Source organism: Mesoplodon mirus (genome assembly GCF_964341445.2).
Source record: "Mesoplodon mirus genome assembly, chromosome: 2".
In the NCBI taxonomy this organism is placed as follows: domain Eukaryota; kingdom Metazoa; phylum Chordata; class Mammalia; order Artiodactyla; family Ziphiidae; genus Mesoplodon; species Mesoplodon mirus.
In genome coordinates, this window is record NC_138977.1 from 225,452,934 (window position 1) to 225,479,556 (window position 26,623).

Sequence of the window (26,623 nt, forward strand, 5' to 3'; positions counted from 1 at the left end):
ACCCTTGATAAAACCTTGTCTGTTCCCCTCATTCACTCCACCCCTCCATGGAGGCTCTGAGTTCCTTATTAGTTAGTTTATCAGGCTGCAAGTTTCCTTCTTCCATACCACTGTTTATGTTCCCAGACTCAGGAATAACTGAACAAGTTTAGCCCTCACACATTCACCCATGTCCTGAGTTTACACCCAGCAGAAGGGTCACTTCTATGGATTTCTCGACAGCCCTGGAGTTAAGAAAGCCTGAACTTGCAAGATCGACTTTCATCCAACCTCTTAACACAATCATTTCAGAAGGAGTCTTGAGCGACTCAGACACTGATACTGAAACTGTTTTGGAATATCTGAGGATAATTTTGTGATGATATCCGTGAGGATAAATGAGACACCGTAGACCACCCTCCACATAAATATCGGCCATAGCAATAGCCGAGAATATCATCAGATCCAAAAGCACAAGGCAGTGGGCCAAGAATTGTAGAACCTGGGCTCTACCATCCACCAGCTTGAACACAGTGGACAAGTCTGCAGAATCGCTCTACAGAATTTCCTTATCCACCCAGCCTGCCCTGCACACCTCGCGGAAAGCTGGGTAGAAGAACAAAGCACTCTGTGAGGCAAACCAGCGGTATTAGGACATCTGCCTGGATGTCTTGCTGCTGTTGCAGGAATGTGAGTCAAACACAAGAAGGTGGGGTAATGATGAGAGTCTGTGTGGCCCCATCTCCACAGCCCAGGGTCACAGTGTCACTTACACAAATGCAGATATTCCGGGGGAAGTGATTTTCCAAAAGACTACAAAGAATGCTTTCCCAGTGGCTGGTGCTGGTGATGAGAAAGAAGAGATTTAAGAAAGCAGCTCTCTAGGGCTTCCCTGGTGGTGCAGTGGTTGAGAGGCTGCCTGCCAATGCAGGGGAGGCAGGTTCGTGCCCCGGTCCGGGAAGATCCCACATGCCACGAAGCAGCTGGGTCCATGAGCCATGGTCTCTGAGCCTGCGCGTCCGGAGCCTGTGCTCCACAACGGGAGAGGCCACAACAGTGAGATGTCCACGTACCGCAAAAAAAAAAGAAAAAAAAAAAGAAAGCAGCTCTCTAAATTAGCATATTGTCTTTATCAACTCATGAGAAGGGTTTATTAAAGAATTCAGATAAAATTTAAAGCATTTTATGGGAAAAATGATGTGCTATAGTATTTTCAAGTTTGCAAAGGGGTCAGGACATGGCAATTTCAAGGGCTACCACGGACCCATCCAAAGCCTATGTCTCATCTTGTCCTTGGGTGACAAAAGAACCCCAGTCAGCTAGACCTAGACTTGTGGCTTGTCTCCATCTATCCCTGTTATTTAGCGACAGAGACAGTCATCCAAGATGATGTGCACAGATTACTTCCTGTGAAGCGCAAATATAAGACCTGAAAGATGTCATGGATTTCTGTGCAGAGTCGATACATCATGATGAACTGACAAGAAAGCTGATGAAGACGGAAATCTCCTGGCTCTGGTCCTGTGGCACCACGTTTAAGAACTCCACTGTCAGCACAGGCCTGGGGCCAGACCGGCCTGGGTCTACAATCCAGCTCAGCTCACCTGCAGTAGGGGAGTTGCTCACCCTCTCTGAGTTTCTTTATCCATAAAGTGCAGATAATAACACATCCTGCCCAGCCTTGCCATCCGTGCGCTAAGGGTAACGTATGTAAAGTACTCAGGCTGGGGTGGGATGCAGGGTTAATGCTCGATAAATGACCCTGGTTATGACTGTCAATGAGCAGGACCAAGGCAGCTGCCCCCCCCCCCAACTCAGACCCAGATGGTCACTATCACCAAGGCATCCGTGCTCACTGGAATCAGGCCACAAAGTCCCAGGGTCTCTAGCTACATGTGAGACTCTGGGCAAGTGACTCAGCATCCCTTGGTTCCTTGCTATGAAATGGAGATAGTGGTGCTTACTTCACAGAGTTCCTGAAAAAAGGATAAGTGACCTAAATTGCTAGCCCGTGGCACAATGCCCAGATTATAACAACATGCAACAAGCCTTAGCTACGGAGAAGTGTCATCATCTCCAGCAGGGAGGAGGGAGACTGCCCCCATCAGACAAGCAGGGGCTGTGTATGAGTGTCTGATCGCTGCTATAACAAAAAATGGCCACAAACTTAGTGGCTTAAACAACACAAACATATTATGTTATAGTTCTGGAGGTCAGAGTCCAATATGGGTCTCCCTGGGCTAAAATCAAGGTGTCAACAGGGCTGCACTCCTGTGGGAGGGGCTGGGGAGACCCTATTTCCTTGCCTTTCCACCTTCTAGAGGCTGCCACGTTCCTTTGTTTCCATCATCACATCCCTTGTGACTAGATTGGGCCAGCCAGATAATCTTCCCATCTCAAGGTTCTTAATGCCACCTGCAGAGTCCGTTTTGCCATGCAAGGTAATATATTCGCAGGTTCTGGGAACGAGGACGTGGACATATTTCGGGGGACCATTATTACACCCATCACAGCCTCATTGGGAAACCTGAGGTAGATGTATTCGTTGGAATGTAGGGCCTTTAAAATGATGACACTGTGGGAAAGTACTTACAATGCAACATTAACTGAAAGAAAGGAATCAAAGGCTTATGAACCCCATGACTGCAACATTCAAAATTTTTTTAAATGCGTGTGGGAATTCACACAAATGGCAAAATTGTAACTTAGAGTTATGAGCCTGTTTTTGAGTAAAACGGAGGTGTGACTACAGCCATGCATGAGGGTGCCTGATCAATTAATGATGACCCCAAAGGCCTCAGGAGGGGGATTACCAGAATGGTTAAAAGTACAGACTTTGGGGAAAGAAAGACCCTGATTCAAATCCCTCTCTGACCCTAACCATTTGGGCAGTTTAAGTCAATTTGGGCAAGTTCCTTAAATTGCCAGAGTCTCATTTTCCCATGTGTCAGAGGAAACACAAGACCTGTCTCCTAGGGGGGTTACAAGGAATCATGTGATGACAAATATCAAGAACTTAGCAGAGTGCCTGTCACGTGGTAACACCTCCCCGTCCCTTCCCACCTGACCACATAACTGTCACTACTGATACAGCCCCCCTCTATTGGGTGGCCCTACCCTGGCATCACTGAGTAAGGCAAAGCCAGTGGACATTTGGGGCAGGTTACCAAGAACAAGACTGACAGGAGTTTGGGCATTTTCCAGCGCCTGGGATTGGTGTCTCCAGTACAGAAATTTGCAGAAGCCAGGACACATGGCACCTGGCCTTGGTTTCTGGAAGAGATCCTGCTGCAAGGGCAGGAGGTGGCCAGGCCAGTCTGCTCCCTCTCTCCACAGTGCGAGCTGGTCTTTCCCAGAGCTCTCGCAGGGGCAGGTGCCTGTCCCAGGGCCAGCAAGTCAATTTCACTCTGCATCGGGAAATGGTCCCGGTTAAAAGGAAACTGGCAGAGGGTGGGTGGGCCCTGCGCACCCATAGGACAGACAGGGCTTCGCCACAGGAGTCGGGCAGTCCAGGTCCAAATACTAGTTGTGTGCCTCTGCGTAGTTTACATAACTTCAGGGCCTCCAGTTTCCCTGCTATGGATCTAGGACACTGAGCTGACTCTATTCCTGCCCTGCCCCGTTGCCTTGCTGCCCCCGGCTGCTGGGAGAGTAGCAGTCAGAGGCTCACGGCTTTGCTCGTCTCTGAGAACCATCCTCGACAAAGGCTATACTTTTCTCCACCTTGGCCACAGCCAGTGGTGACTCTGAGGGGTACAAAAGCCAGGGTAACTCTTTTGTTTGTTCCAGAGCATAAACCGAGGACCAGACTGCACCTGAGACCCTCCTTCCTCAGCACCTTCCCCATCAGGCCTCCCTCACTCTCTCTCAGGGTTCTGTCCTGAAGAGCACCCCCTCCCTCATGCCCCCTAATCCCTGCCTCAGGCTCTGCTTCTTGGAAGCTCAATATAATTCCAGCTCATGGTGCTGGCTAATAGTGGGGGCTCTCAACGTGGGTCCCCATGCCAGCAGCCTCAGCATCATGGGGTGACTTGTTAGAAATGCACATTCTCTGAAATAATGCTATTTGCAGCAACATGGATGGACCTAGAGATGATCATATTAAGTGAAATAAGTCAGGCAGAGAAAGCCAAATATCATATAATATCACATATATGTGGAATCTAAAAAATGATACAAATGAACTTATTTATAAAACAGAAATAGACTCACAGACCTAGAAAACAAACTTATGGTTACCAAAGGGGAAGGAGGGAAGGGATAAATTAGGAATTTGGGATTAACATATACACATGACTGTATATAAAATAAACAACAAGGTCCTACTGTACAGCACAGGGAACTATATGCAATATCTTATAATAACCTACAATGGAAAAGAATCCGAAAAAGGACATATATTTTATATATATATATAAAATGTATACCCAAAACATTCAAATCAACTATACTTCAACAAAAACATTAAAAAATAAAAATGTTTTTAAAAAGAAATGCAGGGACTTCCCTGGAGGTCCAGTGGTTGGGACACCATGCTTCCACTGCAGGGGGCGTGGGTTCAAGCCCTGGTCAGGGAACTAGGATCCCACATGCCTCCTGGGGTGGCCAAAAAAAAAGAAAATCATATCATGTGTATCAGGGACAGAGATGGGACAGTCACATTCCCGCTTCATAGACTGTCATAGACTGTAACGCTTCATAGACTGTAAACGCTTCCCTCATTTCTAGTCTGATAGGAGGCAAGGTTTACTTGAAATTTTCACCTGCCCTCAACGATACCCCTTTCTTAATATTCTAAGTAGATGTTTCTCAGAGACAATCACTTTTCAGATTTGAATTAAACTAATCACCTCTGTGAGATCTGACCCTGTTAACCACTCGGTGCTTCTGGACCATCTTTTCATGGTTGACTATTGGAACACTGGGGTCTTCTTACTGTCTTCTCCCTCTTGGCTACTGTGTCTTCCTTTCTTTAGTGGGTTCTCTCCTTGACTCCCTCTGGGTCTTCCTACCAAATCTCAAACCAGTGCCAAGGAAGGACCCAGACCTCACCTGTGGGCACCAGCCCTTAGAACCAGCTGCCTTCAAGCCCCCTCAAACTCAGCTTTTCTGAAAAGGGACCAATCAACTTCCCTCTAGCTGCTGCCACTGCAGTCTCCTCCTTCCCCTCCTCTTCCTCCCCCATATCCATTTTCTTGGCAAGTGGTCACCATCCTCCCATCACACACAATAGAAATTGAGGTGCTCCCTCCACACCCACCCTTTCCTTCACTGCCAATGTCCAGCTAAAACCCAAGTCCTGATTTATCTCATGAAAAAGGCTCTGCTACATCTCATCAGCTTCATCTTCCCTGAACTGCCTGGTCTCAGCAAGGTGACAGTCAAGTGGTGACTCCACCAGCCTCGTCTCCTGTCAGGTACTCCCAAATCTCTTTGACATTGCCAGTTTGTGACCTTGTGAAGGTCACACGCTCCTTTGAAAACTCTAATGAAAGGGATACATTTCCCCCACAGAACAGGACCTGGGAAACATACACATAACAATCTGAGCCCATGTGCGTGGGGTGCTGGGGCTCAAGGAGACCAGGATATGGGCATATATCTGGACAAAACTATAATTCAAAAAGATACATGCACTCTTATGTTCATAGCAGCACTATTCACAATAGCCAGGACATCGAAACAACCTAAATGTTCACCCACAGATGAATGGATGAAGAAGATGTGGTATATATATACAATGGAATATTACCCAGCCACAAAAAAGAATGAAATAATGCCATTTGTATCAACATGGGTGGACCTAGAGATTATCATACTAAGTAATTCAGACAGAGAAAGACAAATACCTTATGATATCACTTATACGTGGAATCTACAATATGACACAAATGAACTTATCTACAAAACAGAAATAGATTCACAGACATAGCGAATGGTTGCCAAGGGGGAGGGTGGTAGGGGACGGATGGACTGGGAGTTTGGGATTGGCAGATGCAAACTAGTATGTATAGAATGGATAAACCACAAGGTCCTACTGTAGAGCACAGGGAACTATATTCAGTATCCTGTGGAAAACCATAATGGAAAAGAATGTATGTTTATGTATAACTGAGTCACTTTGCTGTACAGCAGAAATTAACACAACATTGTAAATCAACTATACTTCAATAAATAAATTTTAAAAAAAGAAATAATCCAAAAGCTTTGAAGTTTAAAATCTATTAAGTAAAATTATTTCCATGAAATAATTCTCTAATTATTCTCTAATAAAATCTCTCCCAAGTTCCAAAAAAGAATTAAAAAAAGGAGATCAGGATAGAAATCTTTAAAATAAGCCTCCTTCTCCTTCCTGGATGTGGCTGCTTCATCGTCTCTGTGACTTTGGCCTTGGATGACACCTGCCCAACTTTCCCAGGGGGCTAACTCCTCTGCACAGCTCAAGATCACATCCTCTCAGAGAGGCTCCTAGGCCTGCCCCCACCCCACATGCCTTCCAACCTGTGTTGCCACCTGTATTCATTTCCTAGAGCTACCATAACAAATTTCCACAAACAAGGCAGCTTGAAACAATGGCAACTTATTCTCTCACGGTCTTGGAGACCAAGTTGTTAGTAGGGCCGTGCTCTCTCTGAAGAACCCAGGGGACAATCCATCCTTGCCTCTTCCTAGCTCCTGGTGGCTGCTGGCCGCCCTTAGCATTCCTTGGCTTGTGTCAGCACCACTGGTCTACCTCCATCCTCACATGGCCTGTGTCTCTGGGTCTCCAACTCCCTCTGTCTTTATAATGACCCCAGCCACCGGACTGAAGGCCCATCCTAACCCAGTACGACCTCATCTGCAAAGACCCCATTTCCAGATAAGGTCCCATTCACAGGTCTGGGGGTTAGGACTTGAACACGTCTTTGGGGGGACACAATTCAACCCAGCACAGTGCTCCCTGACAGGCTGGCATCACTGTGTGTCCTCACTACGCTGTCCTGTAATCGTCTGCTCTGAGTGTGTCCCCCAAGTTGACAGAGGCCTTTAGAGGACCTCTCATCATCACCTTCACCTTGTGTTCAGTACAGTGCCTGACAACTGAAGACATTCGCTGAGTGCTGACTGAACGAACAAATTATTTTATTTTATTTATTTTATTTTTTTATTTTTTTGCAGTATGCGGGCCTCTCACTGTTGTGGCGTCTCCCGTTGCGGAGCACAGGCTCCGGACGCGCAGGCTCAGTGGCCATGGCTCACGGGCCCAGCCGCTCCGCGGCATGTGGCATCTTCCCGGACTGGGGCACAAACCCGTGTCCCCTGCATCGGCAGGCGGACTCTCAACCACTGCGCCACCAGGGAAGCCCTATTTTATATTTTGATAAGAGTTTTATCTCTGGGAAAAAAATCAGAACACACCTTCCTCTGACAGTTTGATCATATTCCACTGATGTTTCAAAGACATTTTACTTAGATTCAAAGGTCTTTTCATGACAAGGATGCGCTCGGCTAAAGGAAAGAAAAGTCGGCCACAGTTCACATCTGTAATTCCTCTCAGAATGAGTCAGGCTCCACCTTCCGTGCTGGGCTGAAGAACCTCCAAACGCTCTACCTGATGAAGTCACCAGAATGTTTCCATGGCAACTGGGGAGGGGGTGGGGAGTCCACCCTGTGCTACTTCTCCTGAGCAGGAATAGCAATCATCCCTTTGACATTTATATCTGAGGCTTTGTCAGCAGGTAAAACACGTTTGCACAACCATTAAAGTTTTCCACAGAGTACTGTTAGGTGTGAGACAAAGAACTACTGCCTACAGTCCGAGACACATTTCCCCTCAACGTCTCATCACTGTTTTATTTTTCACCTTGTTTTGATGATGCTGGTTCTCTTGCCAGGCAGCATGTTTACTGTGGAAATGTTCCCTTAGTATTAAAATACATTCAGATAACACCACAATGTTAATTTGTTTACCCTGCTTGTAATATGTGTTACCAATGTTTGCAAACCGGTTTATCTAGAAAATTGGGCAACACAGCAGTCTGTTTACCGTGCATGCTATTATAAGAATGATCAATGCCTACAATTTCATAAAACACCTTTGACACTAAATTAAATATTGTTTTCTAATGTATACCCAATCACGTTTGAGGTAGCTTATAATTAACAACACAGATAAAAACCAGCCAAACTGTGATAAAAGAAGCAAGTAATGAGCTGGAGGAATCACTGCACCATAAAGCCTGGGTTAAAGATGACCCTGGAACAGAAGAATCACAAACTAAGGGTGAGTTTGCAGCAGCCAAGGCCAAAGCGGGGGATGTGATAAATGGCATAACTCATTCCCTTTCAAATGAAATACACCGTTTCATACGGAGAGTGGTTTTATCCCCTGGGACAACGCATTGATAGCATGGGTCTTTATATAAATGGACAGCACCTTTGTAAGCTGGTTCAGAAATACCAGGACAATGTAAATTTCACTGGACAACCCCAAGGTGCTTTGAGTGGGGTCAGTGTCACTATTACGCCATCATGGTTAAAATGTATTGTGCGATCACAGCAAGACAGATATTGGATGCTAAGGTTATCTCCTTTAACACTCAGAATGACCTTTGGAGGAGAGTACAATTATTATCCCCATTTTACAGATGAGAAAGCTGAGCCTAGTTGAAGTAACCTGCCAATCATCACCTGTCTAATAAGTTTCAAGCTGAGAGTTTGCAATATTAATTATCACTGCACAGGTAGAAAAGGTAGAAATGGAGCAGAATCTGTAGGATCTGATAACCTCTCCTATGAAGCTTGAGAAAGTGGACGGAGCAGCCTGGGTTTGGGCGTCAGACGAGCTCCCTCACTCTATTGCTGTTTGCTCCTCAGTTAAAGGGGCAAACTGAAGGGCTGAGAACTATGAAAAGTTTCCACGGGCCCAGCACACTGCCTGTCAACATCGGGCCCCCCCACAAATGGAACGTGTTATTAGCTGCAGTTTTACATAATTTTCATCTCTTCCAGAAAATGATGGAGGATAATACAGACCTGCCCAATAATGAATAAAAACCTGCCCACTAATTCTGTCTACTCGGGCTCTAGCTGATTTCTGAGACACCCAGAACCGGAGGCACCGTGCCTCTGCCCTTGGTGCCCGGGCATGGCTCTGGGGTCTGCCTTTCTGTGGCAGGAGCAGGGTCCCCCCGGAGGACCGGGTAAGACCACCGGGCGCAACTCGCGCGCATGAGCCAGCCCTCTAAACCACGAGGCCCCGCTCACATGGGCGGCACTGAAGGGGTCACGCCACAACCTCAGTTCTGCCAAGTTACTGGAAATCTGACGTCTTTGAGGACCTAGGTCAGGTGCTGGGCTAACAAAGATGAATAGAGCACAGGAGTTCCCATCTTTAAAGAGCTCAGAGTCCGATGAAGGAATAAGACACGTAACGAGACCTTTTTCAATGCAACATGGATTTGATTATTTCCTCTTATGGGCTTCCCCCCTCCCCTTACTTGTGGTAAAATACACAAAACACAAAATTTACCATCTTAGCCATTTTTAAGTGTCCAGTCCTGTGGCATTAAGCACGTCCATCTATACCGTGTTGGGCAACTATCACTCCCATCCATCCACAGAACTTTTTCATTTTCCCAAACTGGAACTCTGTCCACCTTAAGTCATAACCGTTTCCCCCTCCCCCAGCCCCTGACCACCGCCATTCTACTTTCTGTCTCTATGAATCTGACTTCTATAGGGACCTCAAATGAGTGGAATTACACAGTGTCTGTCTTGTTGTGACTGGCTTATTTTACTCAGCCTAATGTCTTCAAGGTTCATCCATGTTGTTTCATGTGTCAGAATCTCCATCCTTTTAAAGGTGAATAGGAACTTCCCTGGCAGCCCAGTGGTTCAGATTCCATGATTCCACTGCAGGGTATGCGGGTTCGATCCCTGGTCAGGGAACTAAGATCCTGCATGCTGCACAGCACAGCCAAAAAAAAAATTTTTAATAAAAATTTAAAGAGGTAAATAATATTCCATTGTGCGGATGGACCATACTTTGTTTAGCCATTCATCTGTCGATGGACACTTGGGTTGCTTGCACCTTTAGGCTATTATGAATATTGCTGCTATGAACATGGCTATACCAATATCACTTCGAGTCCCTGCTTTCAGTTCTTTCTACAGGTTGCCTTCTGCCTTTCATTCTGTGGTCCTGCCTTGGTCATATAACCCAACATTTTCTTAGCAATCACTAGAGTCTTTTTTGAGGGGTACGTAGGGCAAAGAGATAGCCACATGGGTAGATAAGTTTAGGAGTCATCTTAAAAGAACTATCCTTTCATCCCTTCCTACCCACATGCATGGGGAGAAGGAGTGGGTCTTGTTTTAAGCCCTTGACAGGGGGAAGCAGTTAAGCACAGGTTGTCTCCGACATGTAACCCAAACGTCTTCAACATGGGCTCCAATCTGAAAAGGAAAGAAGGTGCCACCTCCCCCACCCCTTCCCCACTCCCCCAAGAAGGGACTCTGTGAGCTGGGAGGCAGCTCAGGTCAGAGAAGACCAGGGCCTGTGCAGGGGGGCGAGGGGGCTGCTGAACTTTCTGGGAACGTGCAGCCTCACCTAAGCAGAGGGCCTGGGTGTGGGCAGCAAGCAGCAGCAGTGGGAGAGGCGGTAAGAGGAGGGTTTTTCCTTTCTTTTGGTCCTAACACAGCACGATTCAGCAGGACAAGTCCAGGCAAGCAGCCGAGGCACTGTTCAGCTGTGACTTGAGCCAGTCAGTGCCTCTTGGGCTCAGCTTCCCCATCTGTGACATGAGGAGTCATGTCACATGTGTGGCCTCCAGGACACCACCTGGCTCTGCCAGGAGTCTTGTCCACGATGGCTGGGCCGTGAGGTGCTGGAGACATTTGAGGGAGGGGGTGTGGGAGTGGCATCTCCACTTCAGCTTGCTTCTTTCATAAACTGGAAAACGGCATCGTGACACCCTCTCTTCTTCAAGGAACATCGAGCTCACTGAACAAGCACCATCCCTACCTTGTATTGAACATCATGGAGTGGGTTGATTTCAGAGGTGACCGTTTCTGCCCCCCCAGGTCCCCCCAGCTGAGATCCAGGCTGCAGTGGGGTCCCGATCACCTGCTGGTTCTCTAGGCAGCTTTCTGCAGGATGAGCAGGGGTGGATTGTGTGCCTTTAGTCCAGCACTGGATCACAACCGACACACAAAGAAGAAAAATGGACGTCGTTGGAACCTCCTGCAAAAGAACCTGGAGCCACATCTGGCCCAGCTGCAAAGCCACGTGCTCCAGACAGACCAGGAGAAGCTGTCAGCTCAGGGTTCATTCTGTAAACAAGCCACCGAAATATTTTCATAAGATGTCAGAATGGATTTCCTCTCCTTCATGGGGGCAATGTAACTCCTGTTTGTGGGGTTGTGGAGCTTCTTGCTTCTTGTCCTTCCAGCTGCCTTGGCCAGAGCCTGTCTGGGGCCTGGGGGAGGAACCCACAGAGGTGATTACACGTTCTGCCATGAGCTGGACAAAGGAGGTCTGTGCGGTGTCTGAAGCTCCAAGCTGTAAATCTCCCATTACAGGAGCCATTGGCCACGCACTGCACATCGGGGGTCTGGGGAGAGAGATGCTGTCACGGGACCATATCCAAGAGCCCAGCATTCAAGGAAAAAACCCATGCTTGGAGGTGCTCACACCCTACTGCCAGTATCCTGTATTCCTACCTGGAAAGCCAAAGTGGCCTCTCTACTGAATTTGCCAACAGCTCATCAGCTGTGCTGCACAGTTAGAACCAGGTTGCTGTTCTCTCTGGCTGTGATTTTTGTTTTGAGCTGTTGTTGTTTAATGGAGAAAAGATCCTATTAGCACTCTGTGTCCCCTACTAGCCCCTCCTGCTGTAACAGATCCAAAACTTAGGTAAGAACAACTGTCCCCGTGTATGTACAGCCTTGTGCTCACCTGCCGCTTTGCAAAAAAGGGAAACAGAGGCTCAAAGAGGGGCAGGGCTTGCCAGAGAAGCTCTCAGCTGGGACGTGGCAGAGTCAGCCTTGCTCAGTTGAGCCTGATAAAGACCCCAGATTGCTGGCTGTCAGTCAAGTTACCTTCTAACCACACCCTGTCTAGATGGACTGAGCTGCTCTCTCCCTGGAGTTGATTCTTTAAAAAATATAATTCACATACCATAAAACTTATCCTTTAAAGTGTAAACTTCAATGGTTTCTGTATATTCACACAGTTGTGCAACTATCACCATGATCTAATTCCAGAACATTTTCATCATCCACAAAAGACGCCCCATACCCATTACTCCCCATCCTTGGAAACCACTAACATATGTTTTCCGGATTTGCCTATTCTGGACATTTCATATAAATAAAATCATAAGTATGTGGGCTTTTGTGTCTGGCTTCTTTCACTGAGTAGCATGTATTCAAGGCTCATCCATGTTGTAGCATGTGTCAGAATTTCATTCCTCTCTATGGCCAAATGATATTCATTTTGTCTCAAGATTCATACTGTATGGATAGAGCACATATTATGCATCTATTTATTAACTGATGAACACTTGGGTTGTTTCCACTTTTTGGTTATAACAAACGATGCTACCATGAACATTTGTGTACAAGGTTTTATGTGGACACAGGTTTTCTTTCTCATGGGATATATACCTAAGGGTGGAATTGCTGGGTCATATGGTAACTACATGTTTAACTTTTTGAGGAAATGCCAATCTGTTTTGACTGCACCATTTTACATCCCCACTAGCAAAGTATGAGGGTTCCATTTTCCCCATCTTTGCCAACACTTGTTATTATCCATTTTTAAAATTACAGCCTCCTAGTGGCTATGAGGTAGTATCTCATTGTGGGTTTGATTTGCATTTCCCTGATAACTAATAATGTTATGCATCTTTTCATGTGCTTACTGCCCATTTGCAATCTTCTTTGGAGAAATGTCTATTCAGGTCCTTTGCTCAATTTTCTTTTTAATTAATTTATTTATCTTTGCTGTGTTGCGTCTTCGTTTCTGTGCGAGGGCTTTCTCTAGTTGTGGCAAGCGGGGGTCACTCTTCATCACGGTGCGCGGGCCTCTGACTATCGCGGCCTCTATTGTTGCGGATCACAGGCTCCAGACGCGCAGGCTCAGTAGTTGTGGCTCACGGGCCTGGTTGCTCCGCGGCATGTGGGATCCTCCCAGACCAGGGCTCGAACCCGCATCCCCTGCATTAGCAGGCAGACTCCCAACCACTGTGCCACCAGGGAAGCCCCTTTGCTCAAATTTTAAGTTGGGTTATTTGTCTTTTTACAAAAGCAGCTCTAGGAAAAAGAAGACTATCATGCTCCCCATTCCGCTTCCCCTCAAATGAGTGAAAGGAACAGCAGTGATTCCCAGACCCCCCTAAGGCAGCATCTCATTTCTATGTACCTTCAATGATAGCAGCATTACTGCATGAAGGCTTAAGAGAATGTTCTTGGTGTTCCACAGATATGGGCTTGAGTCTAGCCCGAACACTTATAAAGTTTGTGAGTTAGACGATCCACCTAACTTCTCAGCTTCCCCATCTCCCAAAGAGGGATCACGATATCCATTCACTGGACTGGTGTGAGAGCTAAGAGAGGAGACATACTGAAAGCCCTCAGCATGTGACTTGTCACATGGAAAATACCCAATAAAATTCATTTCTTTATGTATCCAGCAAATATTTCTATAGCATCACCATGAGCCAGGCACTGGTCTAGACCCCAAAGTCACAGCAACAGGCAAACTAGAGGGAAAGTCTCTGCCTTCATGGAGATGATATGCAGCTTAACATTCTAGCAAAAGTTAATGATGCTGTTATTATCGTAATTCAACAGTTTTACTCTTGATTGCAAAATAAGTTCAGGCTCATCAGAAACTAGAGTGACAAGATAAAAGAAGTTTCACTAATGAACTTGAACTTTAGAGAGATGAGGCATTAGCTTCAGTAATTACAGCTCTCCTGCCAGTGCCCCAGCGTGGCCTTTCTTCTATACTTGCACAGAGACATGAAAGGGGAGAAGCCACTGGCAGTGGCTCAAGAATGTGAAAAAAGGTGCGAACACCAAGATTTAGCACTTCCAGGTGTCCAGGGAAAAGGAGGGATAATACACACCTACCAATCTGGGGGAGGGAGTTAGAAGCCTAAGAACAGATCATTAAAACCAAAAATAGGATAAAGAAGTAAATGAGACGTGTGCTTGGGAAGAAAGGATGAGCAGAGCAGCTCTTACGGCTTGAAAAGCCGGTCCAGTAGGGCCGGGTGGGAGTGAACATGAAATTGAATGAAGAGTACAACTGCTGGCCTTGAGACCTCTTCTGTGGAGTGGGAGCAAAATCCACTGCAGCAAATGAGGTTGAGGGATCGTGGGAGATGCTGCTGTGTTTGGAGGTCAGCAGTTCTGCATTGGAAACACAGGAAGCTGACCTGCACTCAAGGCCAGCTCCACCATGGACTAGCCGTGTCAACTAACGAGTCACTGACCTTCTCTTTGTTTGCTCATCTGCAAAACAGGTTCAGCAAGTCTGACCTCATCAAGCATAGACTCTCAAGTCTTTCTAAAGAACATTCCCACCACCTGGGAAGTAAGGCCTCTAGCATAACCCAGTAGTTGATTCCCAGCTTACTGTGGGGTTTTCTGAGATGTCCAGATGACGGCAGTCTCTTTGTGAGTGTGAGGCGATATGTCAAATCTAGTTAGAGAGGAAAATCAATAAGGCTACTACTTGGAGAAAGATACAAAAAATGGGCAGGGGAGAGGTATTTGCCCTATCAGATATCAAAAGTTACTTTAAAGATGTAGAAAAAAGATACTGCACTGCTACAGGAATAAGTAGAAACAGACTAATGGAAAATAATAAAGAACCCAGAACGAGACCCTTACATATATGAAAATGTGAAAAATAATGAGGTGGTTTGGATAAAAACAAAATATAATAACTGATGCTGGGAGAATTAGTTATTATTTCAAAAACCAAATCAGTTCCATACTTCTTACCATAATCACAAATCAACTCCAGAGCACCTAAAAACCTAAATATGAACGATAAAACTTAAAGACCTTTAAGAGATAAAATAGTTAATATCCTTATGATCCTGGGTAGGAAAGGATATCTTTAAAATGTTCCCAAAGCAAACACTACTAAATAAATTCAGGTATTTTTAATTCAAGAATTTCTGACCATCAATAGATGTGATAAAGAGAGAAAAGAGACCACAAATTAGAAAAAGACACATGTAACCCATATAACAGACAATGAAAGGGTTAGCCTCAAAGCTAATTTTAAAAACTCCCGTAAATTAATTTGAGAAACACTAGTAACCCAATGGAAAACATAGGCAAGGACAGGACAGGCATTTCTCAGAAGAGAAATGGTCACTAGGCAGCTGAAAGGATATTCAACCTCATTAGTAAATAGAGGAAGGAAAAGAAAATCACAGCAAGAGACCACGTCACATCTATCTGATTGGCCAAAAATCAACAATATTAGATATCAGTAAAGCTGTGAGGTAACAGCAATTCCCTTGCATGGCTGGTGAGCATGAACTGATACTTGAAACATAACCCAGTAAAGGTGAGGGTGAGCAATTTTGCTCTTATTTACAGTATTTCATCAAAATCTAACAGTTCATTGATTATAAGATGTACAATTACTTTATACATCACCAAGAAAGGGAAAAAAAGCTGCTCATTTATATCCTAAGATGCCACTAATTGTAATACACATTCTGATTTCAGATATATTAAAATATAAAAGTACACCTTAGAGTAAATGAAATATGGTATGTAAATAAAAGAAACTCTTCCTCATCTGCACTGGGGTCTATAAGACTGACTGTGGCATCATTGTTTCTAATGGCAAAAAAACCCTGGAAACAACGAAAATGTTCTTTGACAGGAGAATTTATAAATCAATTGTGAGGTCGTTAACGATCCATCAGTGAAAACATATAAACTACAGGTACATATATTAATATGGATGACAAAAAAACAAATTAAGAGTAGAAATCAATGAAAGAACAGAAAAAAACACAATAACAGAAAAAAATAACAAAATCAAACGTTGGTTTTGGGGGGAAGGGGGAATCAACAAAATCAATCCAGAAAATATTTAAAAACACATACACATAGCCATTGTATGTTGTCCTTCCATCCCAGCCTCCTTGTCTCCAACGTGGCCTCTGGCTCTATCTGCCTCTGGGGGGTAACTTTATGATGCTCCTCTTGGGTGGTCGTGATGCTCAGTGGGTGAGCTGCTGCTTCCTTGCCAATTTCACCTTCCAAGAGGCCAGGGAGCCTGAGCTCCGAGGCCCCCTGCCAGTGGCTGGCATCACCACTGCATCTTTTTCTCATTCCCAGCACTTCCTTGGCCCCAGGAACTCAGAGAAAACAATTCCCTCACGCTCTCTGAGCTTGAGCCTGGAGTCTTTAGTGGGCTTGATCAAAGCGGGGTCACCCCAGATCAACCCCAATAAGTGGAGTCAGGACTCATATGCGGAGTGAGCACAAAGCAAGTGTTCTTAAAAAAAAAAAAAAAAAAAATCTTGCTGGGGCTTCCCTGGTGGCGCAGTGGTTGAGAGTCCGCCTGCCGCTGCAGGGGACACGGGTTCGTGCCCCGGTCCAGGAAGATCCCACATGCCGCGGAGCGGCTGGGCCCGTGAGCCATGGCCGCTGAGTCTGCGCGTCCGGAGCCTGTGCTCCGCAATGGGAGAGGCCACAACAGTGAGAGGCCCGCGTACCGCAAAAAAAAAAAAAAAAAAAAAAAAATCTTGCTACTATATCGCTAAGCCCCATATAAACCCAGCAGGACTCCCGACAGCGGCGTTCTGGGATCCTCTCTCGGCTTCACAGATAATATTCACATATGCTTATGCTTCAATCTCTTCCCAACCATATCATACCCATGTCAAGGTGGTAATATCTTTCCTAAGTTCTCTAAACATAGAAGTAAGTCCCTTTCAACTCAGTGGAAATCTGTCTTATCATTTAAGGCTCAGCTCAAACTATGTCCCTCTAGAAGCTTTCACCCCCAGAAAAAAACAAACCAGTTGTTCTTCTGTGTTTCCAGGGCACTTTTCCACATTGCACTGTAGCCATCAGTGTACTGTAACCTCCTGGGGGCAACAGCCTCCGTCTTTGTATCACCCCCCACACACACAAATCTTGTGCTCGGGGAGATAAAGCAATGAAGAATGGACTCTGACACTGGAGGACCTGACCCTGACTCTGACTATAGCAACGTTAACCTCTCAGAGCCCATTTTCCATCTGTGAAATGAGAATGGATGGAATTGCTTCCTGCACGGGAAACTCTCAGCACAAGCGCCTGGCACACGGCGGAAGCTGAGAAGTGGCAGCTGCCCGTCAATAGAAGAGCTGATGCCATGTTTGCTGAACTGGGCTGAATGACGTGCTGTTTCTCCAGGGGTGGACCCAAACCACGGTGTTCACCTGGCACCTCTTGAGGCCAGGATCCCCGTAAGAGCTGGGGCCAGACTGGACCAGAGCCCCCAGGATGTATCTACATAGAAAGTGGAGGAAGGAGGAAATACAAGGACCCATTGTGAGGAGGAGGAGGCACCTGCTCTTTCTCCCTCTCCTCACCCTTCCTTGGAGCTCCAGACACAGCTACGCCCTCCTGTTGAGGAATTTCCCTCTTGCCCACCAGATCAGCCTCCCTGGAGAAGACCTTGGCTTTTCCCATCCAGGGTACAAGTCCCGTCCCACCAAGGCCCCACCCCAACCCCTGAGACATCAGGGGCCACCTGCTTGTGCAAACCCAGTCTGTTTGGCATTTCATATTCTGTGCTTCCAATAGAGGCCTCAGCACGCCCACCTCTTGTGCCCTAACTACTTCTCTGGCTTATCCCCTGAGAATTTCTGGGCATCTTCTCTCTGCCATTTCATTTTCTTTGGCATCACATCTGCCATTCTCCACCACGCCTGCTCTTAACACTGTAACTGGGCATGTTTGCTTCCAAATCTCTCAGTTCTTTGGATCTGGCTGGAAGCTGTTCTGCCAAACAGTGGCTACTGCTGTGTCTGGGATACCCGGTCCCTCATTTCACAGGAGTATTGCTGGTGTGACCAAGATCCAACAGACACAGACAGCTCTTTTATGATATCCGTAGAGACAGCTTCCCTACAGCTCTCTTTCACTCCCAAAGGGAGAAAAGATAATAGTGCCACTGGGTCCACATGACTTTCATTTTTCTCATAAGAATATAGACATTTCTAGAATGAATTCCAGGTTTCTTTGTTGTTGTTGTTTTCCTTCTGCTTCCCACCCACCCAGCTAATTGACAGAAATGGGGGAGTATCTGGTGGCTTTGGAAACTTCCAGCAAGCTCCTGTTCATCCTGCACCCACACAGTGGGAAGAGAGCACTGCCTTTCCATACCCAGGGGTCTGCACACGGCTGCTTCCTTTGGTAAGTCTACGTGGAAGTCACAGCCACCCCTTTAGCACCTTCCCCCACGCCCCCTCCAACCCCCCAGGAGCAGAAACAGGCCACTTCCACCTCACGGAGAAGGAAATGGTACCCAGGTAGCTTGCTCAGGGCAACCAAGCTCCCGCTCATGAAATGCTACCTATTTTCATTTCAGTCTCAGGAACTCTCTAAACAGATCCCCACCATCTTAACAGATTCCTGCTACAAGACTGTAAAACATGAAGTTGTGCTCACACCTCTATCAATCAAGTGCATTGTTCGAATTGACTGGATGGAAAGCAAATACTGAGAAAAGTATTCACAATTTAAACCATGGCTACAGGAATGCTGATTCAATAGAGAGTTTTTTCTAAACATTCATTTTTCTTTAGTCTGTCTTGCATCTTCCCATCAGAAATAAAGGAGGAGAAAATAGGGCTATTTCTTTTGCAGGCGGCAGAGACGCAGTCTCCTTCTTCGTCTTCCTCAGTCAGGACTTCCCCTTCTGAGCATCCTCATTAGGCAACACTGGATGAATAGTGATGAGCCATAAAATCCCCATATGAAGCACGGCTGTCCTTGAACTTCTAATGCCTGCTGGCTCAAGCCCACATCAGGCACGAATGCTAAAATCCCTGCCAGGAGTTCCTCATCTCCAAAAACAACCTGAGCTGTCACTACAGAGCCCACGATTAGGTGACAGGTAGAGCAGAATCCTACAAGAGGGTGGCGACCAGGAGAGCAGGCAAGCCCCCATTTGCATGTTACCGGTTCTGGAAGGGGCCTCTGCGGTGGTCCTACACTGGGATCGGGGGCATTGAGATCAGAAACCAGGTCTTCAGTCTGGGACATCCAGACCCAGTGTTTGTCACAGAACATCCTCTCTCTGTCAATGTGGGGCCGTGATACAACTTGGAACTTGGCCTTGATACAACTTGGAACTTGGCCTTGATACAACTTTGAACTTGGGAGAGGGCCAAGGTCGGGGCGGTGGCAGTAAGGGGCAGTGGGCAGCGAACACACCTTAGCAAACACTCTGCCAGCAGTCATCCCTAGTCTCGATTCTGTCCTGGACTTCAGGAAAGAGTAAAGGTTGCTCCGCTTTCCTGAGTGCAGCTGGGATTCCAACCCAGCCCTGCCCGACTCTAACCAAACTTCCCCACCAAGCTACACTGGCCTCAAGGAAATCGTTTCAGCCTGTGCTCTCAACACCGAGACCATCCACCGCAAACCATGCGTAAAGCTGTATTTGTGTTCTTCCAGAAGAGATTGCTCTTGAATTCTTTCAGAGCCCAAGTCTGATAAAACATCTGCCAATCAAAGGCAGCCCTGAAGATCCCGCAGCAGGAAGCCTGGCCCGTGAGGAGACTCGGGGTCCTCCTTCAGGCAGCTTTTGTATTCCCTCTAAAACAGAAAGCTTCCAAGGGCTGGATTTGGCAAATCCATTATCCTGCCAAGTCCTCAGAAGCTGGAATCAGTATGCCTGAGATTAAACAAACGTAGGGACGTAAAAATAAAGGGGAATGTAAGTCGGTTTGGTGCTTATCTTCTTTTCCAACAAAAGATAACAGGTAATTGCTTTTTTATCACTAGCACTTGAAATTTGAAAGTAAAGAAGGAGAGAGGCTTGATATTACACCTAAACTTTGTAGATCCTTAACTTCCACTTCTTCTGCTAAGGACCAATAGTCAGACTGCCCTGGTGCTCACACAATCCAATACAAAAAAGAGCCAAAAAGCAACAAAGGACATGTCACCATGTCATTTCCAACAGGAGGGATTTATGTTTAGATTTTGTGAACTGATTACATATATACATTCCCTCTCTGCCCTGCACCCCTCCCCCACAAAAGTTCTAAACTATCATCAATTCTCTAAAGGTAACCTTTACCAAAGAAGAGATGTTCACACAAGGGGAATGAGATGGTTTGTGGATTTCCCAGGAAATGATAAAGCTGTTGCCTAGCAACCCAGCCCCCCCCCCCCCGGACTCCAGCTTGTTACCTGGCTCTTGTGAAAATGGAACATCTTTAATAGACACAGCTATTGCCTGCAGCCGCCTGAGCAAAGCCTTTGCAGGGGAGCCTTCCTTTCTCTCCTCCCTCGTGCTTTCCCGGTGACAGCGGGTGAGCAGTCTTGTGTCTGAGCTTCACTGGCTGTTTTCCTTTAAGATTAAGATCCTTGGATTTCTCACCACTTTCAAGGTTTCCCTGTGACTCGGCTCAACAGAAATTGACTCTTCTGTCTAAAAGTTCTCTGGATGCTCAAGAATGTCTATGGCCCAGCAGAGAAAGTGCATCTTTATCTGGTGACAATTCTCCAGGCTTTGATTTATTATTGGAAAATTTGAAATTGATCATATGTACTGTATATTTTGTTGGGTTGAATTATGTTCCCTGACCACCCCAATTTATATAATGAAGTCCTAACCACCAGGACCTCTGAATGTGACCTTCCTTGGAGACAGGGTCTTTGCAGAAGTAATCAGGTCGAAATGAGGTCCTTAGGGTGGGCCCCTAATCAATATGATTGGTGTCCTTATAAAGAGAGAAATGTTAGACACACTGACACACAAGGGAGAGTACCACGTGAAGGTGAAGGCAGAGATCGGGGTGATGTTTCTACAAGCCGAGGAAAGTCAGAGATGTGCCAGGAAACCACCAGCAGCTGGGAGAGAGGCCTGGAACAGATTCCCTCTCACGGCCTCAGAAGGAACCCACCCTTCCAACACATTGATTTTGGACTTTCAACCTCTGGAACTATGAGAGTAAATTTCTATTGTTTAAGTCACCCAATTTGCCACACTTTGTTTTGGCAGCCCTCGGAAACTGATACTCATGTTTCCCATGGACTGTGTGCTGTGACAGGCGTATCATTTTCCTTTCTCATTGAACTCTCACAGCGACCCACGTAGGACGAACTGTCTTTAGCACATAAGGAAGCTGTGGCTTAGGGAAGTGAACTTACTTGTCCAACAACCCACAGTTCCTAAGTGAAGGAGCTGGAATTCAAATTCAAGTTGAAACACCATGGAAACCCATGCTCTTAACCGCCATGGTATTCCCCCTCTGCTGATTCTAGATGTAGCTTTCCACGTCATCCCACAGTGAGGGGTTTCCTCCCAAAGTCGCTAACAGCACAGCCAGCTGCTAACAGGGTAGGGAAACCCACAAAGCCAAGGCACTATGAAATATTCAACATGTTGACAGGAGGCATATTGCCAGCTGAGTGGGGGCCAGGAACTGGTCCTTGGCTGATGGGCAAGAGATTTCTGCTGCAGAAAGCTGAGCCTGGAGTGAAATTAGCTTTGAAGTTTATTAAATCTTTGTGTCTCTAGGGCCATGGGGAGAAAGAGCCAGGGGGTGGTTCCTGCAGTCCTAAGCTGAGCAAGGCGGCCTGGAGGGACCTTTCTATCCCACTGGCAGAGCAGGGCATTTTGGCTGTATTTTTCACATTTGGAATTCTCAGCAACTTTACTGGAATTTTGATTAGTGCATTTAGCAGGAAAAGCAAAACTGCTGTGAACACAGGCAAAAATCCACGCTAGGGTTCTGCCACAACAGAAAGAGGCTGAAATTACCATGAGCTGGTGAAGGTGAATGTATACTACAAACAAGGTCACCACATTTGGAAAAATAAGCAGATGGGGAGGGTGTGGAAGAATTCTTTACTGTTAATGGGAGTCTCTGTGGTAGCATTTTATGACGGGACAAAGGTTTCATATGAAGGAAGCTACCTCCATCTTCTACATTATTTAAAAGGTCGGATAAATAAATGCATTTTTGTGATTCTTCTATCCACACAGACCTTCAGCCAAACTGCTGTGTAAATAACTTTATTATATAAATATAGTATAAAGGAAACATAAAAATCTGAGAAACACTTAATGAAACAAAATAAATATAACGCTTATTTTGTGATTTTTATAAAACAGGCAAAATTTCTAAGACCAATGTATTTGGAAGAGCTTGTAAGCTAAATTTTTTCCCAGCATGCAGTCGTTAAACATGCTGCTTGACTTCTGGATATCATACAAATAATGATACTTGTTGTGACAAAACATGAAATGGCAAATAATGAAACTTTAGGACCTGGGGAACAAAGCACACATTCCCAAGGTCACCGGGGTGCTGCCAACACCGGAAGATAAAGAAGGAAGAGGTATGAAGTTGAAACGGAAGAGACAAAACTCTCATTATTGCAGATGATAGCACTACCCGCTTGTAAACCCAAGGATTTCAGCTGAAAACTTTTACAACTGCTAGGAGAGCTGAGTGATTTAACCACAATCAAAAGCAACCTCCAAGAATCAATAACTTTCATAAAGAAGGGAACTAATTAATTAGAAAACATCAGGAGAAAACAATTAACAATGGCAAGAAGACCCTAATACAGCCAGGAACACATCTAACATGAAATATGAAATACCCATATCGAGAAAATCGTAAAACCATACTGGAGGAAATAAAAGAAAACCTAAGTGAATGGGGAGACATGACATGTTTCTGGATGAAAAAGTCAAAGGGTAAAGTCAATTCTGCCCAAATTAGTTTATAAATTCCACATTTATCTAAAAACTGGTAATAAATAACTAAATAATAGAGATCTGATTCATAAATGTACGTGGAAGAGAGAGAATGCATAAGAATACCAAGACAGTTTTAATAATGTACAGTGAGCATGGGATATTGTCATACTACCTATTAAAACTCTAATGCTGTATTACTTAAAACCGTGTGGTCTCAGGAAAGGAAAAAATAGATACATCAATTAGATGAAACAGAGAGTAAAACATCCACGTACATTTGGGAATTTACTCTATGAAGAGGACATTCCAAATCAAAGGGAATAGGACAGCATATAAAATTAGTAATTCATTTGAGGATAAAATAATGTTAATAATGTTATGGTCCATATTTAAAGCCATACACAAAACTAAATTTAAAATGGATTAAAGGTGTAAACATCAAAAAGTGAAATTAAAAAATAATAATAGAAGAATATTTTTTGTAACACTGGAAGTCTTCTTAAAGAAGACAAAATATCCAGAGGCCATAAAAGATTAACAATTGAACTATAAAATAATGAGTAAGTTTTATATGACAAATGTTATTACATACAAAATTAAAAGACAAGCAATAGACTAAAGAAAATATTAAAAGGATTAATACCCAGGCTATAAAAGTAACTCTTACGATTATATTAGAAGAAAACACTTTAGAAAAGTGAATAAATGATTTGAACATGGATTCTATAGAAAAATAAATACAATAGGATAATATACATTGAAAAAATGATAGGGCTCTTTAGCAATTGGGAAACTATAAACTAAAAAAACAACATTTAAATAAAATAAATTAAAACAATACCTTGTGCAGCAAAGAATATTATCAAGAAAGTGAAATCTACACAATGGGAGAAAATATTTGCAAATTATATATCTGATAAAGACTTAGAGTCCAGAATATATAAAGAACACTTACAACTCAACAACAAAAAGACAAGCAACCCAATTTAAAAACGGGCAAAGAACTAGAACAGACATTTCTCCAAAGAAGCCATACAAATAGCCAAAAAGTACATGAAAAGATGCTCCACATTATCAGTCATTAAAGCAATGCAAATCAAAACCACAATGAGATACTACATCATATCCACCAGGATGAGTATAATTAAATCTAAAAGAAAGCAAAACAAAAAACAGAAAATAACAAGTGTTGGTGAGGATATGGAGAAATGAACACTCCCTTACAGTACAGGTGGGAATGTAAAATGGTACAGCTGCTGTGGAAAACAGTTTCACAGTTCATTGAAAAATTAAACATATAATTGCCATGTGACCGTACTAGCTGACATACATACTCAAAAGAATTGAAAACAGGTACTCAGACAAATACTTGTACACAATATTCATATCAGCACTATTCACAACAGCCAAAAGATGGAAACAACCCAATCGTCCCTCATGGGATGAATGGATAAACAAACTGTTGCACATCTATATGATGGAATACTACTCAGCCATAAAGAGGGATGAAGTGCTGGTACCTGCTGCAACATGAGTGAGCCTTGATGACACCAGACACTAAAAGTCACATATTGTATGACTCCCTTTATATGAAATATCCATAATAGGTAAATCCACAAAGATGAAAACAGATTAGTGGTTGCTAGGGACTGGGGGGAGGGGAGAAGAGGCCATGACTGCTTAATGAGTACCGGGTTTTCTTTTGGGATAATGAAAATATTCAGGACCAGATAGAGATGATGGGAGCAAACATCATGAATGTACAAAATGCCACTGAACTGTACACTTTAAAATGGTTAGCTTTTTGGTCCTGTGAATTTCCCTTCAATTAAAATCAACAATGAGATACCATATCTTTCTCTTAGTTTGGCGAACACACACACCCCTATAAAAATCCAGTGTTAGGGTGTTGGAAAGTGGGTTCTTTCCACACTATTGGCTCAAATATAAATGGGCAGAGCATTTGGGGGAGGTAAATTTGGCAATATCTATCAATATTTAAGATGCACATGTCTTGTGAGCCATCAGTTTCACTTACAGGATTCAATTCCACACATGCCCCAAGATGTATATGTTCACGGATGCTTTCTTTGTTAAAAAAAAAAAAGGAAACAAAATAAAAAATTAATATCTGGCAATGGCTGGTGTTGATCTTGTTGAGCACCTCAAAGAAAAACCCAAAAGACCATTTGGTCTCTAACTGCCCTTGAACATCCCTTAAATCACCCATAAATTACGTACATATGATTTGTGTAAACAACTTGGTACAGCAATAGCAATGTAAATATATATAATTTACCCTACAACGTATAATACGTAATTCTATAAAGTGGTTGTAATAAAAATTAAATCACTCCAGTGCTATACTGCTTAGACACCCTTCAACAAATTTATAAATATCCAAACTTGCCAGCTTTGCCCATTGATGGATAAATGTCCCTGCACTTTGGTTCCTTCATCTGAATTAACTCACTGTGTCCTCTCTGTGCCCCTTTGGGGCAAGACCCCTGCCCCAAAGGGGAACAGAAAGGACACGGTGAGTTAATTCAGAGAAGGCCTGGCACTCTATTGGGTGCATCTTAAGTCTCGCAGTAAACGTGGTATATTACTAGCCATTCAAAGGGCTGACATTCTGGAAGAGGAGGTTGATAACTGACAGATAATTTTAGATGATGTGACGTGATGAGGGCTCTGGCAGCTGTGGGCACAGGTCATGTGGAGAACAGAGAAGAAGGGCAGGGCTGACCACCCAGAGGACCCTACCCATCACCTCTCAGGCCAAATGAAGCTGGTCATCAACCCTTTCCCTGAGACCAGCGCTAATATGCTGCTCCCCACGGTCACAGATTTCATTTTTCCATGCCTGTGCTAGCTACTGTCAGCACATATGTTTAAGAATTCTCTGTGTTTGTTCTCTGGAAAATAAACTGTTAGAAAGAAAAATCAGTGTTCATTAGCAGAGCCATTACTTTCAAGAAAACCCTTTCTCAAGGAAAAGTGGTAGAGGACACTCGAAAGCTGGTATCAATCTGACCTTCCCTGCAGGACTGAGTGTGTTACTGACTCAGCTTCAAGGCTGTCATCTTGCCCCAGCTGGACACCAGGGGCACATAATGATGCTCAGGCAGCAGCAGCAGGTGGGTGGGGCTGGGGTGAAGCAGAGAGCCTCCCAAGAGGGTGGGTGTCCTCAGTTCAGCTGATGGAAGCACAGGTCTGGTGTTGCCAGACCTAGTTTTTTAAGAGAAACTCTAAGCCTGAATTTTCATTTGAAAATTCCCAATTTTTTAATATTGCCAACAAATTCGAAGTAAACGATGAAACAACGCTCTTAGAGCCCGACAAAGTAATTCTGCGGGATGAACCTGGCCCCAGGGCCCCAGTTGGTAATGTTTGTGACATGTTTGGCCTTACAGGTTGGAAACTGTGCATCCGAAGGTGTCACAGACCATGCCTGTGGATGTCACAAGAAAACAATCTGCTCCATTCTTTGGGTCCAGGAAGCCCATCCTTGCATGTGAGTTGACTTCCCATCCCCAGCCTGTCAATCATCTGCCCCTGGGACTTGGCTCTATTCTCCCCTCCATACCATGCTCCCTTGCTGGGGGGATCATCGTTTGAAATAACATCTGTAACTCCACACAGAGCTTCACATACACCTCACTTAACAAAAATAAATCACAAGATGGC

The 26,623-nt window shown here is 44.7% G+C and overlaps 1 protein-coding gene across 2 annotated transcripts in view; it reads right to left on the bottom strand.

The window, feature by feature from the left end:
* LOC309813226 ((E2-independent) E3 ubiquitin-conjugating enzyme FATS) overlaps nucleotides 1-26,623 on the bottom strand; it is a gene marked incomplete at both ends in the record, with an annotated part of 240,926 nt that overhangs the window by 83,645 nt on the left and 130,658 nt on the right. The gene's annotated exons all lie outside the window — the stretch shown is intronic.